The sequence below is a fragment of the Sus scrofa genome, chromosome 1 (assembly GCF_054392235.1).
Source record: "Sus scrofa isolate SSC_HxYL_T2T_F1_AM1 chromosome 1, Sscrofa_HxYL_maternal_Yorkshire_Landrace_v2.0, whole genome shotgun sequence".
NCBI lineage: Eukaryota > Metazoa > Chordata > Mammalia > Artiodactyla > Suidae > Sus > Sus scrofa.
Genome location: NC_139383.1, coordinates 268,805,862 through 268,822,191, shown reverse-complemented (window position 1 = coordinate 268,822,191; position 16,330 = coordinate 268,805,862). Strand labels below are relative to the sequence as shown.

General features: G+C 40.4%; 1 protein-coding gene across 2 annotated transcripts in view; it reads left to right on the top strand.

Moving 5' to 3' along the window:
• The window catches only part of LOC110257084 (uncharacterized), a 485,227-nt gene that overhangs the window by 419,899 nt on the left and 48,998 nt on the right, over window positions 1-16,330 (top strand). Inside the window, exons 6-7 of one of the 2 annotated variants that reach the window (XM_021075740.2) lie at window positions 300-504; window positions 12,442-15,792. The exons of the other annotated variant lie outside the window; for it this stretch is intronic. The gene's annotated coding sequence lies outside the window, so the exon portion shown is untranslated. Of the gene's footprint in view, window positions 1-299; window positions 505-12,441; window positions 15,793-16,330 lie in introns of those variants that run through there. 2 annotated transcript variants of the gene reach the window in all.

The window sequence follows — 16,330 nt, the reverse complement described above, 5'->3', positions numbered from 1 at the left end:
AAGCTGTGAAACTTCTATCCCATCTTCTCTGATTTCCTGCCTGTTTTCCCCAATCCTAGGTAGTTATACAGCTTTTAATATCTCCTTGGCATATATTTTAAGCTTCAATTGCCCTGTCTCCATCCATTGCCCACACTGTCATTAGGGGACTTATCTGAAGAGGCTGAACAGTCAGAGAGGAAATTGCAGGCTTGGATCTCTCAGGTGTCACCTAGAAAAGACAGTCTCAAAGGTCATTCCCTCCTCCCCCAGTGTCTCATGACCCGACCCCCTCATTTCCCTTCATTCCCCCTCCCCAGGTGCGGTTCAATTGGTCCATGGAGAAAGGAGGAAAGAATCAACAGGAGGCCTGTATTTGGTCTGCTGCCCAACCAGGGCCAGAAGGAATCTGAAGGGAAAATGGCAAGGACACCCAAGGCAAGCCAGCCAGGGGGAGGGGAGGGGAAGGCTGAGGATAGCCCCGCCATCTGACATCTGAGCCTGCTGAGCAGCTGTGTGTACCTGGTAATTACCAGCTAGCAACGGGATGCCCACCCCTCCAGGAAAGCCAGGCTCTGGGAAAGCTTATAGCAATGCTTGAGGCTTTCTTGGTGATCCTTCTTCTCTTCTCCATGTGTGAGTCTCCCAAAGGACCCCACCCCCACCCCACCCAGCAATACCTGAGCCATTCCCCTCCAGGACAGAAAATACATTATTAACTTCAGACTCCACATTTGGGGTGTTTTAGGCAAGTCATGGGTCCCTAGGCAGGTTCAAAATTACATAGTTTCCACTCCTCCCCACACCCCACTTCTCACTGAAATAAACAAGGACTTGTGAAATTGGTTATCTTTATCCGCCTTTGCCAGAAACTGCCAAATCTAAGAGATTATGCACAATAAGTCTCAAATGTCATTCCCTCCTCCCCCAATGTCTCACGACAGACCCCTTCATCTCCCTTATTTCCCTTTTTCATTCCCCCTCCCCAGGTGTGGTTGGCTTCTCCTGACCCTTGGCCTCTCTTCTCTTTCAGTACTTCCTTGAGGTCTGACTCAACATGACCTTCAGTCATTCTTTCTGGGGTCTGGAGACTGTCCAGCCTTTGCCTGTTTCTGCCCTAGGAGTCTTCTGTTCACCATTATCCCTAACAGAGGGATTGGTATTTTAAGGAATGAACAGATCCCAAAAAACCCACATTGCAATTCCGTATGAATCTCTATTGTTGCTGTCTGCCTGGAACCTTGTGCTCTCTGATCCCTGTTTTAGGAATGTACTAGAAGTCGGGAAGGCAGCCACTCAAGAGTGTCAAAGCAGGCCCCCCTCAAGAATGTGGTCATCTTTAAAGCCACTTCACCACAAAAGTGCTTTCCTATGCATCATCTGATTGAGACCTCACAATAATCCTACTCAGGACAATCCCTTATCCCGACCATGCAGATGAGTGACCAAAGCCTGAGGGAAGTCGGAGGATTGCTCCATGGAATTGGTACAGCTCTGATCCTCAAACAAATCTTCTAAAGCTGGACCTGCAGGAGAGTCAAGGCACTGTTGTTGGGGAGGGGAGAAGAGGAGGGGCAGGCCGCCATAAGAAACTCCCTGCTCCAGAGCTTGTGAATGTCCATGGGCTTAGATGGCGGAGTGACCCTTCAGAGGCTGTAGGTGGCGAGAAGCCTCTTGCTCATTTAGGGGAGATTAGGTGCTTCTTGTGCAGAATACCGGTGGCCAGGCACCTATTGTGTGGGCTAAGGGCATAAGGGGGCTAAATGCAATGTGGTGCCTCTTGCACAATCCACAGGTGGCAGGGACAGACTGCAGCAGTCGTCTCAGAGGCCGGAGGGAGGTGTGGCTTGCCACCACTGGGGGCCTGGGAGTGGCCTCCACCAGCGATCCCAGTCACCTCAGGGGTTGCCAAAAAAGGAAAAAAGAGGGCATTGGAACCAAGCATCATAAGCTGTTGCTCTCACTCCTCTGGGAACACACTCACCTTGCAGCTGCCACTGCCAAACACTCTGGGTGATGCCCAGACACTTGGTCACTGTCCCTTCCTAAGACCCTACAGCTAGGAGCAACTGGTGCAGCACCTTCTGTGTGAACTAAGTGGGGTAGGGTGCTTCTTGCATTGTCTGCAGGCAGCCGGGGGAAACCACCAGTTATCCCTGATTCCAGAGGTGGGCGTGGCCCACTGCCATTGGAGATACCTGAACAAAAATCACTTGCAGCCCCATTCACCTAAAGGGCACCACAGAGGAGGGCATTGTGACCGAATACCACCTGTTGGTGCTCTTGCACCTCTGGGAACACACCCACCCTGCTGCTGCCACTGCCAAGCATTCCTGATCTCTGTCACTTCCCAGGATCCTGCAACTAGGAGCACCCTTTACAACACCTTGTATGTGGGCTGAGTGAGACGGTTTGCTTCATGCATGGTCTACAGGTGGTGGGGGCAAACCACTGCAGTTATCACTACTTTAGAGATGGTCATGGCCTGCTCCCAACAGGGGTCGCTGAACAGGCACCACCTGCAGTTCCAGTCACCACAGAGGAGGGCATTGCAATCAAACACAAGCTGTGGTTGCTCTCACTCCCCTGGGAACTCATGCACCCTACTATTGCTACTGACAAATGCTCTGGTCACCTTGAAGATCTGCCTAGAACTTATTACCACTTCCCAGGGCCCTGCAACTAGGAGTAGTCTGTGCCACCTTCCTGCAGGTCCTTCCTGCTATTGAGAGCCCAATGACCAGGCACTGACTGCTGGCCCTACCCATTGCCTCCTTCTCCCTGAAAACACACTGAGCATCCTGGGAACAACAGCCTGCTCACACTGAAGAAAGAGACAGCAAATATTCAAACTCCCACACCAAAAATAAATAGTAACCCCCCAAAAATACAAAGGGGTATTCTTGCATAGAAGTAGACTTAAAAGACCAGAGTTTGGCTTCCCCAAACGCACAGTAAAAGAAAAACACAAGCAAGATGAAGAATCAAGAAACCATTCCCAGTTAAAGGAACAGGAGAATTCACCTAACAACAAAACAGACCTCTGTAGTCTGTCAGACATAGAGTTAAAAAGGGAGGTATTGAAAATTCTGAAGGAATTAAGAGAAGATATTAACAGTAATGTAGATACCTTTAGAAAGGAACTAGAAAATATAAGGAGGAGCCAAGAAAAACCAGAAAACTCATTTGCAGAGATACAAACTGAGCTTAAAGCAATAAAGAACAGAATGAATAATGCACAGGAACGAATTAGTGACGTGGAAGACAAAATAATGGAAATCAGTTAATCAGGACAGCAGACAGAAAACCAAATGGAAAAAACATCAAAGCAATAAAAGAGACCTATGGGATAATATAAAGCTGGCCAATCTACACATAATAGGAATTCCAGAAGGAAAAGAAAAAGGCAAAGAAAGGGGGATTGAAAATACATTTGAAGGAATTATGGCTGAAAACTTTCCAAATCTAAAGGATACTGATATCAAGATACAGGAAGCACAGAGGACCCCAAGCAAGCTGAACCCAAGCAAGCTAAAACCCATGTTATAATAAAAATAGCAAAAGTGAAAGATAAAGAGAGAATTCTAAAGGCAGCAAGAGAAAAGCAAAGCATTAATTATAAGGGAACCCCCATAAGGCAATCAGCTGATTTCTCTACAGAAACACTACAGACCAGAAGGGAGTGGCAAGATATATTTACAGTGCTGAAAGGAAAAAAAAAATGAAACTTAGCATACTCTATCCAGTGAGAATATCATTTAAATTAGAAGGGGAAATATAGAATTCTCCAATAAACAAAAGCTAAAAGAGCACAGCAATACTAAACCCATTCTAAAAGAAATACTGAAAGGGCTTCTCTAAATTAAAAAAGAGAGAGAGAGAGAGAGAGGAAAAAAAAGAGAAAGAGAAGAATTATGATAGAGGAAACCACAATTGGAAAGCAATCACTTAAATAAGCCAGCATACAGATCTAAACATTAACATGTTTAAAAAAAAAGACATCAAAATCATACAATGTGAGGAAGGAAAGTAAGAAAATATAGATTCTTTTTTTTTTATTTTAATGACGTGTCTGAGCCTATATGACTATCAGGCAAAAGCAAGCAGATATAGGAAGGGCTTAACATGCTTAAAAAACAGGGCAATCACAAATCAAAACCAAACATTACATTCACAAAAACTGAAAAGTACTCAAGCATAAAATAAATGGAAACCATCCAACCCAAAAAAGAAAAGAAAAGAGAAACAGAATCAACCAGAAAACAAGGTTTAAAATGGCAATAAATATGTATCTTTCATTAATCAACTTAAATGTCAATGGAGTAAATGTTCCAATCAAAAGACACAGAGTGGAAGATTGGATAAAAAAGCAAATCCTTCAATCCACTTCCTACAAGAAACTCATCTTAGAGCAAAGGACACATATAGATTGAAAGTGAGGGGATGGGAAAAGATATTTCATGGCAATAGACAAGACAGAAAAGCAGGAGTTGCAATACTCATATCTGAAAAAATAGACAAAATAGACTTTAAAATGAAGACCATTAAGAAAGACAAAGAAGGACACTATTTAATGGTTAAATGATTATTCAAGAAGAGGATATTACAATTTTCAATATATATGCCCCTAATATAGGAGCACCCAGATACCTACAACAAATACTAACAGACATAAAATGAGAAATCAATGGGAATAAAATAATAGTAGGAGACTTTAACACCCCACTCACAACAATGGACAGATCCTCTAGACAGCAAATCAATAAGGCAACAGATATCCTAAAGGACACAATAGAAAAGTTAGACTTAATCGGTATTTTCAGGACATTACATCCAAAAAAAATCAGAATATACATTCTTCTCAAGTGCACATGGAACATTCTCAAGAATTGATCACATATTGGGGCACAAAGCTAACCTCAACAAATTTAAGAATATAGAAATTATTTCAAGTATCTTCTCTGACCACAATGGCATGAAACTAGAAATCAATGACAGGAAAAGAAATGAGAAAAAAACTGACTATGTGGATACTAAACAGCTACTAAAAAACCAATAGGGTCAATGAGGAAATCAAGAAGGAAATTAAAAAATACCTTGAGACAAATGATAATGAAGACACATCCACTCAAAATCTATGGGATGTCACAAAAGCAGTGCTCAGAGGGAAGTTCATACCAATGCAGGCCTTCCTCAAAAAAGAAGAAAAATCTCAAATTGACAACTTAAACCAACACCTAAATGAATTAGAAAAAGAAGAACAAGAAAAACCTAGAGTCAGCAGAAGGAAGGAAATCATAAAGATCAAAGAGGAAATCAATAAAATAGAGATTAAAAAAACAATAGAAGAAATCAATAAAACCAAGAGCTGGTTCTTTGAAAAGGTAAACAAAATTGACAAACCTCTGGCTAGACTCACCAAGAAGAGGAGAGAAAAAAGCCAAATAAACAAAATCAGAAATGAAAAAGGAGAAGTCACAACAGATAGTATAGAAATACAAAAAACCGTGAAAGAATACTATGAACAATTGTATGCCAACAAATTTGACAATCTACAAGTTATGGACAACTTTCTAGAGACTTACAGCCTGCCAAAACTGAATTAAGAAGAAATAGATCAACTGAACAGAATGATCATTAGAAATGAAATTGAACATGCCATAAAAACACTCCCTACAAATAAAAGCTCAGGACCAGATGGCTTCATAGGTGAATTCTACCAAACATACAAAGAGGAACTTATATCCATCCTCCTTAAACTTTTTCAAAAGGTTGAAGAAGAAGGAACACTCCCAAAGACATAGTATGACACCACCATCACCCTAATTCTGAAACTAAAGATACCACCAAAAAAGAAAACTATAGGGCAATATCTTTAAAGAATATAGACGAGAAAATTCTCAACAAAATTTTAGCCATCTGAATCCAACCACATATAGAAAAGATCATACACCACGACCAGGTGGTATTCATGCCAGGTGCACAAGGATGGTTCAACAAACACAAATCAATCAATGTTATACATCACATTAACAAAAGAAAAGTCAAAAACCACATGATCAACTCAGTAGATGCAGAAAAAGCATTTTGACAAAGTCTATTCATGATCAAAAGTCTTACCGAAGTGGGTGTAGAGGGAACATACCTTAACATAATTAAAGTCTTTTATGACAAACCCACAGTAAATATAATACTCAGTGGAGAAAAGCTGAAGGCCTTCCCATTAAAATCTAGAACAAAACAAGGATGTACCTTCTCACCACTATTATTCAACATAGTATTGGAAGTCCTAGCCACAGCGATCAGAAAAATAAAAGAAAAAAAAGGCATCCAAATAGGAAGAGAAGAGGTAAAACTATCACTGTGTGCAGATGACATGATACTATATATATAGAAAACCCTACGGACTCAACCCAAAAACTACTTGAACTGGTCGATGAATTCAGCAAAGTAGCAGGATATAAGATTAACATTCAGAAATCAGTCACATTTCTATATACAAACAATGAAATATTAGAAAGGAATACAAAAATACAATATCCTTTAAAATTGCACCCCCAAAAAATCAAATACCTGGGAATACACCTGACCAAGGATGTAAAAGATATATATGCTGAGAACTATAAGACATTAATCAAGGAAATTAAAGAAGATGTAAAAAAATGGAAATATATTCCATGCTCCTGGGTTGGAAAAATTAATATTGTAAAAATGCAGTCTACAGATTCAATGCAATCCCTATCAAATTACCCAGGACATTTTTCAAAGAACTAGAACAAACAATCCAAACATTTATATGGGACCACAAAAGACCCAGAATTGCCAAAGCAATCCTGAGAAACAAACACCAGGCAGGAGGCATAACTCTCCCAGACTTCAGGCACTATTACAAAGCCACAGTCATAAGACAGTGTGGTACTGGTACCAAAACAGACATATAGACCAGTGGAACAGAATAGAGAACCAAGAAATAAACCCTGACACTTATGGTCAATTAATCTTTGACAAAGGAGGCAAAAACATAAAATGTAAAAAGGATAGTCTTTTCAGTAAGTGGTGCTGGGAAACCTGGATGGCTGCATGCAAATCAATGAAACTAGAGCACACCTTCACACCATGCATGAAAATAAACTCAAAATGGCTCAAAGACTTGAATATAAGACAAGACACCATCAAACGCCTAGAAGAGAACATAGGCAAAACATTCTCTAATATCAACCTTATGAATATTTTCTCAGGTCAGTCTCCCAAAGCAACAGAAATAAACCATTGGGACCTAAACAAACTGACAAGCTTTTGCACAGCAAAGGAAACCAAAAAGAAAACAAAAAGGCAATTAACAGAATAGGAGAAAATAGTTTCAAATGATGCGACTGACAAGGGCTTAATTTCTAAAATATGCAAGCAACTTATAAATCTCAACAGCAAAAAAGAGCCAACAACCCAGTTGAAAAATGGGCAAAAGGCCTGAATAGACATTTTCCAAGGAAGATATACAGATGGCCAACAAGCACATGAACAAATGCTCAACATCCCTGATTATTAGAGAAATGCAAATCAAAACTACCGTGAGATACCCCTCACACCAGTCAGAATGGCCATCATTCATAAGTCCACAAATAACAAATGCTGGAGGGGGTGTGGAGAAAAGGGAACCCTCCTGCACTGTTGGTGGGAATGTAAGCTGGTACAGCCACTATGGAGAACAGTATGGAGATACCTTAGGAATCTATACATAGAACTACCATATGACCCAGAAATCCCATTCTTGGGCATATATCTGGACAAAACTTTCCTTAAAAAAGACACATGCACCTGCATGTTCATTTCAGCACTATTCACAATAGCCAAGACATGGAAACAACCCAGATGTCCATCGACAGATGATTGGAATAGGAAATTGTGGTATATATATGCAATGGAAATAAAAAAGAACAACATAATGCCATTTGCAGCAACATGGATGGAACTAGAGACTCTCAGACTGAGTGAAGTATGTCAGAAAGAAAAAGACAAATGCCATTCCATATGAAACCACTTATATCTGGACTCTAATATATGGCACAAATGAACCTTTCCATAGAAAAAATCATGGACTTGGAGAATACACTTGTGGTTACCAAGGGGGAGGGGGGGGGAGTAGGGTGGTTGGGGAGCTTGGAATGGACTAGCAATGAGATCCTGCTGTGTAGCACTGGGAACTATGTCTGGTCACTTATGATGGAGCATGATAATATGCGAAAATAGAATGTGTACATGTATGTGCAACTGGGTCACCATGCTGTATAGTAGAAAAAAATTTGTATTGGAGAAATAACTATTAAAAAATAATAATAACAAAAAATTTTAAGTAATTAAAAAAAAAGAATCGGACTGCAGCAACTCTGGTCACTGTGGAGGTGGGGTTTGTCTCCCCAGCCAGGAGCAGTGGGTTAACGGATCCAGCATTGCCGCAGCTGCAGTGTAGATTCTAACTGTGGTTAAGATTCAGTCCCTGGCTTGGGAACTTCCATATGCCATGGGTGTTGCCATAAAAATAAAATTAAATTAAAAAATAGAGTAAGGGGAGTTCCTGTTGTGGTGCAGTGGGAATGAATCTGACTAATTTCCATGAAGATGTGGGTTCAATCCCCTGGCCTTGCTCAGTGGATGGGGGATCCGGCATCGCCATGAGCTGTGGTGTAGGTCACAGATGCAGCTCGGAATTCGCATTGCTGTGGCTGTGGTGTAGGCTGGCAGCTACATCTCCAATTCAGTTCCTTGCCTGGGAACTTCCATATGCTGTGGGTACTGCACTAAAAAGACCAAAACAAAACAAAACAAAAAGGAAGAGAGGAAAAGGAATCATATATTACCTACCTTCCACCTGTCAGGTACTGTACATGATGCTGCCATCTCATGTATTACTCAGGATTCTCTAGAAAACAGAACTGATAATAGATAAAGAGATGATGGATAGACAGATATAGAAGTATACATGAGGAGATTATTTATTAGAAGTCCCCTAAACTGCCACCTGCAAGCTGGAAAGCTACTGGTGTTATTGTCTCAATCTAAAGGCCTGAGAACCAGAGGAGTTAATGATGTAGGTCCTCCCAGCCCAACTTTGAAGGCCCGAGAACCAGAAGCCCTGCTGTCTAAGGGCAGAAGACGGATGTCCTGGCTGGAGCAAGCAGATTTAGCCTTCCTCTGCTGTTTTGTTCACTTCGGGCCCTCAGTGGATTGAATGGCATTCACCCACATTGATGAGGGTGACCTTCTTTACGCACTCTGCCAATTCAAATCCTCCTCATCTCTTCCTGAACACCCTCACAGACACACCCAGAAAGAATGCTTGACCAGATAGCTCAGCCTCCCTTCTCCCAGGCAACTGGCACATAAAAGTAACCATCACACATCTACAGTGTTTCTTAGTGTCATAGTCATTCATTCTTCAAATACTAATAATTTGTTGGCAGAGTTGAACAAAGTAGTAATAGACAATACAAGGCAGGGTCCTAAGAGCTATGCACTCAGAGTAGGCATGTACCCAGAGGAGGCACCTAAGAGCTAGGATTGAGTCAGTTTATTCTGCCACTTCACCTAGAAAGGCACTGATGCTCCGAGAGGCAAATTTTATTATATGTACTGATATGGAACAATCTCCAAGATACTTTGTTCAGCCAGGTATAAACTAGTGTGCCTAATATATTACTATTGGTGTTGGGGGAAAGTTTATTTATATTCTTGTATGGGCACTTTTGGAAGAAAATAGAAGATATTAGTAACTGAGATTACTAATCCAAGGAGGATTCTGGTAGTTAGAAAGGGAGATTTAGGTTTTGCTGTATAGCCCTTGGTAGTATTAGAATGTTTTTGTCTGTACATATGCATTATTTGAAAATAAGGATTTCCTGTAGTGGCTCATTGGGTTAAGAACCCAACTAGCATCTATGAGGATGCAGGTTCGATCCCTGGCCTTGCTCAGTGGGTTAAGGATCCAACGTTGCCATGAGCCGTGGCATAGGTTGCAGACTCAGCTCAGATCCTGCGTTGCTGTGGCTATGGCATTGGCGTAGTTCATTCCCTAAAGAAAAGAAAAACATAAAGCATGTCTAAGTCCATGATTGATTGCAATGAGATTCAAACCCAAGTCTCAAAACATCTTAGTAATTGTTTGTTGAAATGAGTATGACTGGAAATATAATATGGAGGGGCTTAGACCGAGTGGCAAAATAATTGGGGGGGCGTGTAGGCTTGAAACAGAACAGGACTCTGTGGGGCCCACCTGAGTATGAAAATCTTTTCTGTGCAGGCCTTCCCTGAGTTACAAAGGGCAGATTCAAACAGTTACTAATTAGAAAATTGAGGGAATGAAGAACCAAATAAAAAGCAGTTAAGAAACAATAGTGCAGCTATAAAGAGAGATCTAGCTCCTTTCCCATGGATAAACATAATAATCTGATACCTATATTTGAATTCTACTGAAACTAAGCCCCCCACCCCACCCCAGGGTGAGGGTGGTAGCTTCAGGCTGAGCACATGACTCCTAGAACACCCACCTGTTTTCTCCCTACCAGCCAATCAGAAGAAAGTCACATACTCTGCAGCCCTCAAATTTTGCCTTAAAAAATTCATCCCTGAAAGCCACTGGGGAGTTTAGGTCTGTTGGGCACGAGGCATCCCTACTCCTTGCTTGACCCTTGCAATAACCCTTTCTCTGCTCCAAACTCCAGAGTTTTGGTTTGTTTGGCTTCACTGTGCATTGGACACATGAACCTGAGTTTGACACAGGCTGTGAGTTCAAATGGGCAAGGATACAAAACTATGAATGACAGTGGTGTGTTCTGGAAAACTGGTCCTGCCAAGGCAGCTGGCGTGTGAAAGCATCCAGGGCAGTGAGCCTAGGTGGGGAGAAAGGGTTAGATTGTGGCGGGTGCCTGAAGCCTGTGATCCCTCTTTGGACATAACTCAAACTGTCACCAGGAGAATGTTGTGTTTGGGATTCACTTTTCTAAACGTGACCATTATTAGCAATTGTGTCAAATTGCCCTTTCCTAAAGGTCTCCCCATGGCTGCCAGAGCTTTAATGTTAATTGGACAGATTGTCTTTGGATTTGAAACACAAACTGTGATTAATGAAACAACTGTTAACGAGTTTGGCCTAAGGTGGTTTCTCTACCTTTGCTTCTCCTGCTGATGCATATTTGACTTGGTCCTGCCATGCATTTTTCGGCCTCTATGCCTGGCATGGGGAAATTGGTAGCCTGGTTTGAGAAGGATGGAAAATTCGATCTGGATGCCATCTTCAAAAATCTGTCCCTCTACTTCCCTCATTTTTTAGATGAGGAAATTGAGACTCAGAAAGGGAGTCTTGTCTAAGGCAACCCAAGGAGTAGGTGACAGAGTGAGCCTACAATCTGGCACCAGAGTTTAATTCTGAAAAATTGTTTAACTCCTCTTTCCTCTTCCTTTTCCAGCTTGTTTTCCTTGCCTTTCTCAGTCATTTTAATGATCAGACTTGCATGTCACAGTCTTGCTATGTCACAGGTGCATTATTTCCCCCCATATTTTTTAGTGTATGTCTTACTCATTGTTAGAAGTTTGTTGGGTGACATAGAAATATAGACTTTAGAGTCATGGCAAATAGAATCTGTAACTCATCTCTATTGTCTATAAGTTATGTAATCTTGAACAGTATCCTCAAATCTAAAACTAGCAAAATTATACTTATAAGATATTGCAAGAATTAGATATGTGATGTATATAAAGTATTCAGCAGGAGCCTTGGTGATAGTGTGTGCTTACTACATGGTAGTCATTTTTCTCACCTACTTTCACCTGTTTTCTGACTCTACTTTTGTCCTCCACCAGAGATTAATCTCTTATATAGCTGCTAAAATCCATCATATAAGGTTTGTGCTGGTCTATGATTTTTAGGGCAGGCATTTGGCTTTCTAAAGACATGCACACTGTCCCCCTCTTGTCTATAGTACCTAGAAATGCACAATTATTTTTAATAGGAAATAAAGACAAAACAAAGCTCAATAGAGAAAAAAGCTAAAATTAAAAATATATTCCTAAATTCCTGAAACTTAAAAAGATACCCATTTAGGTCATAATGGCTTCTTGATGAAATGACATTTTTATCATTATATATATTTAACTACCAGATCTAACCCACTGAGCAAGGCCAGGGATCAAACCTGCATCCTCATGGACACTAGTCAGATTCGTTTCCACTGAGCCAGGATGGGAACCCCTGTACTCAGATTTTGGAATTTGTTTTCTGTGGTTCCCTGTCTTCCAGCATTTCCCCCTTTTACTTTCCAGTTGTTCTGGCACTCCCAAACTCTGTCCTGTGATTTTTTTAGGCAAATAAGACTGCACAGTCTGTTTAATCTCTAAGGCATGTGAATGGAAATTATCTATTTCACTTCCACACTGACCCATTTAAGCTTCTGAGTTCTTCCTTTCTTACAGCTGGATATAGACGATGATGCTGACAAGGCTCAGAGAATGGCAGCATTTCAAGATATAAAAAGACTGAAGTATTACATGAAGTTGAGCCACCTATCAATTTGAATTATGCTAGTAAGAACTAAACACTGATAGAGTTAAAAACTAAATTTTTGGAATCAGTTACTATAGCAGAACCAACCTTGATAATAACAAGTTACAATAGGTTATTAAATATGTGTTTTTATTTATATATATTTACTTATACATACATGAATTCTTCCTGTTTTTGCTCACGAGTTTATTGCTAAACACATATTAAATAATACATGTAAAGAAAAGATCTATGTTCCAGTTTTGATCCAAACCTAAATATGACAGGTAGGGCAAAGGCACACGTTTTATTTTGTTCTCTTTCAGGACCACGGTTGTGTGCCTTGTAATGACTCAATTCTCCCACCACTTTTCTTTGTTTAAACTGCCAAGGACTGTTTGTCCCTATGGCTTGTCATGAGGTCACTTGGCTCTCAAATGCATCATTTATTGTGAAGTGTTTGGCAGGACAGTTTTCTCATTAGCCTGCAACATTCAAGATAGTGTGACACTCCCCTTCACTGAATCATTTTCACGATGTCAAATTAAATTCTTAATTTATCAACTAAGTCAATAAATTAATTTTTTAGTCTATGGAAACATCTTTTGAATACAACTCATTGCTAAGAAAGAGTAATTTTGTCATTATATTGTTAAAGGATTAATGAATACATTGGCAGATGCAGAACAAATATTGTCATTTTGACATTAGGATGGGAATGCTACATGCTGTCAGGCTTGCTTACCAACATATTAAAGGTTAAATGCTGTCACTTGGCATCATAATCTGGCATTGACATAATTATGAAAAACAAATATAAATGCAGGCTTAGAAATTAAATGGTAGTCTTTGTTGTAACTTTGTAATTTAGAAAATCTAAGGATTGCCAAAATTAATTCTTTTTAACCCATTAGTAAAACAATTAACATATGGACCCAAAGACAAAAATATTCTCTGTTTATAATTTTAAATAATTAAAAACAAGGTAGATGTCCAGTAGATTAAGAACACAACCCCTAGAGTTAAGCTTTCTGAATTCAAATGCTCACCACCGCTTCCTAGATGTGTGATCTTGGGCATGCTCCATAAAATTCTGTCTGTTCTATAAATAATAATGGCAATTGTGCTAAATCATATCTATTCATATTTACACTATCCCTGTCCTTCTAATGTCTCCCCTAAATTATCAAGGCCTAGAAGATTAGAAACTCCATTTCTTCTACCTCCTTACAAGCAGTGTTCCAATGTAGGTTCCACCAATGGAAAGCACTTCTATAAGACATTAGGACAGAAGAAAGGAAGAGCCATTCTTCTTTTGATTCTAGCCTCAGGGATAGCAGCAGACTAAAGAGACTTCTACAATGGCAGTGATGCTGATAGCATCAGGCAAGGGAACTTTCCTTCAGTGACAGTGGTGGCCCTATCTGGCTCTTGTAGTAGCTGTACAATAGCCAACTCCTGCAAATTGCAGCAACAGATGACCTTGTGAGGAGAATTAGTGTCACAGTGATTTCTTATAGTTCTTTATACCAGGTCAACACTACCCTTTTTTTAGAGGGGTCGGGGGCAGAGGTGTTCTGGTCCTTCTAACTATTAATAGTTCAGTTAATAGCTCCAAGTTCAGTTCTATTTATGCGTTTGATTTCTCTTTGCCTGAAATACTTAAACCTGTTTCTGCTCCCTTGATTCCTATTGACAGATGAGGTAGTTGTGCCAACAGAATAGAGTTGCCATGAGGATAACATGTGTAAAATACATAAATTCTGCTGTTGGTAAAGTCATTGTACCCTTGAAGATGTATCTCATGCTCTCATTCCTTCATATATCAAGTCATCTTTGGTTATCTCCTGGATGTGGCAGGTATTATTATATGGAGATGGCAGATTCTTTCAAAAAGTGAGTGGGTTGGTTTGTATGTTGTAACAGAAGATAACGTGGTTGGGTGAAGAATGCAAACTCTGTCTCTTGGACAGCAGCTTAAAGTTCAGTTCTTTTAGCCATAGCCAGCTTATTTAAACTCTACCCCATGCCTGAATGATCGAATGAATTGTCAGACAGAGATTCGGTAAGAGTTTACATATAGAATTTAAGCTGTCCATCTCTAGCTCTGCCCTTTCCAAAATCTGCCTCTCATTCCCAGCAAATATGATTGCCTCAAACTCTAACCTCTGATTTTGAAGCCAGAAAGGCTGTGTGCCTTCTATCAGAGTTTTAACTGCCCTGCATGGTGCAGCTTAGGGACTGACCTCATGCTGAGATAAGCTATAAAAAGGAACACCTCATTTTTCCTCTAAGTGAAAACTCCCCACCAGGATACACCTACTTCTGGTCCTTCTCCATTGCCCTGAAGTAGCTGTTTTTTAATATTTTGTCCATTATTTATCATTATCCATGGGAGGGCCAGTTTGGTAAAAGTTTATTTGCCCATTAGTAGAAGCAGCTCTTGTTATGTACATTATTAATATTTTATTGGTATAAATATATATGCATATTTTATTTATCTATTGCTGTATATTCAACTACCTCTGAACTTAGTTATTTAAAATAATAATGTACTTTTTTCTCATAATTCCATTGGCTAACCTGGATCCGTGTGATGAATCTTTGTTCCATGTAGCATTGGATGGGGTCTCTCACTCAGCTAAATTCAGCTGACAGGTAGTCTAGGCTAGAATTTCCAAGAATGCATTCACATGCTTGGAACCTCAATGTTCTTTCCTGTAGCCTTAGCATGTGGTCTAACTTAGGTTCTCTCATTAAATAGTGATCTCAGGGCAGTTGGCCTTCTCGCATGATACCTGGCTTTGTGGAGGGAAGGCTCAGAGGTTTTCAGACTTCTTAAGGCCTCGAGTCAGAAGCCCTAAAATCTCACCTTTGCCATATTCTTTTGGCCAATGCAGGTCACAATCCCAGTTTCAAGGGAAGAGGAAATAGACCCTAGCTCTTGCTAAGAATGATGCTGGAGCATGCAAGAAAGGGAAAGATGTATGACAGCCATTTTTGCTAACTCTATATTCACACACACACACACACACACACACACACACACACACACAACATTCTAGTGGGATGAATGAAGAGGGAGTGGTGAGAGGCTGTCTTCAGTGTTACCCGCGTATGTTTTATTCCTTAGGTGTAAGGCATAGTGACAATCTAAATATTTGTTAATTATAGGCAGCTGAGTAGATAGCCATTTGCTACTTTATTCTGCTATGTTTTTGTTCATTTGATTTATTTTGTATATTTAAAACTCTTCTGAATAAAAGGCTCATAGTCTTCTTGAACCCCCAAGGCTTTATCTGTGGGGTTGCACAGACTCCTATTGATTGGCACAGATCCATGTGTCTCTAGACAGCTTCCTACTCTAACAGTTGGTAATTCTACCTAGAAGGAGGAAAAGGACTAGGTGACCTTTAAAGCCCATCTAAGCTCCGTGGTTCTGTGCTGTTTCTGCTGTGCCTGGGATCATTTCATTCCCAACATTACCCCTTAATCACTCTCCCAGTCATTCCGCTCAAAAGCAGTTTTCTTTATCATGATGTTTTCATACCCTGAACTCTGCTCATTACTCGACTTCCCACCTCATTACCAGAATGTGCTGCTTGAGTTTTGCTCACTTAAAAATAATCTACCCTTATAGCTCTGTAGAAATTACCCAGCCAACAGGCATCTATCTCCTTCAGCATCCATCATTGAAGAGAGTGATTAGAGACACTGCAGAGACCAGGACATTCTCCACTGGGGTCACAATGGTGATTTTCGCCCTCTAGTCCTACAGAGCAATACCTTCAAATGGACCCATTTTGAAATGAAAAGCAA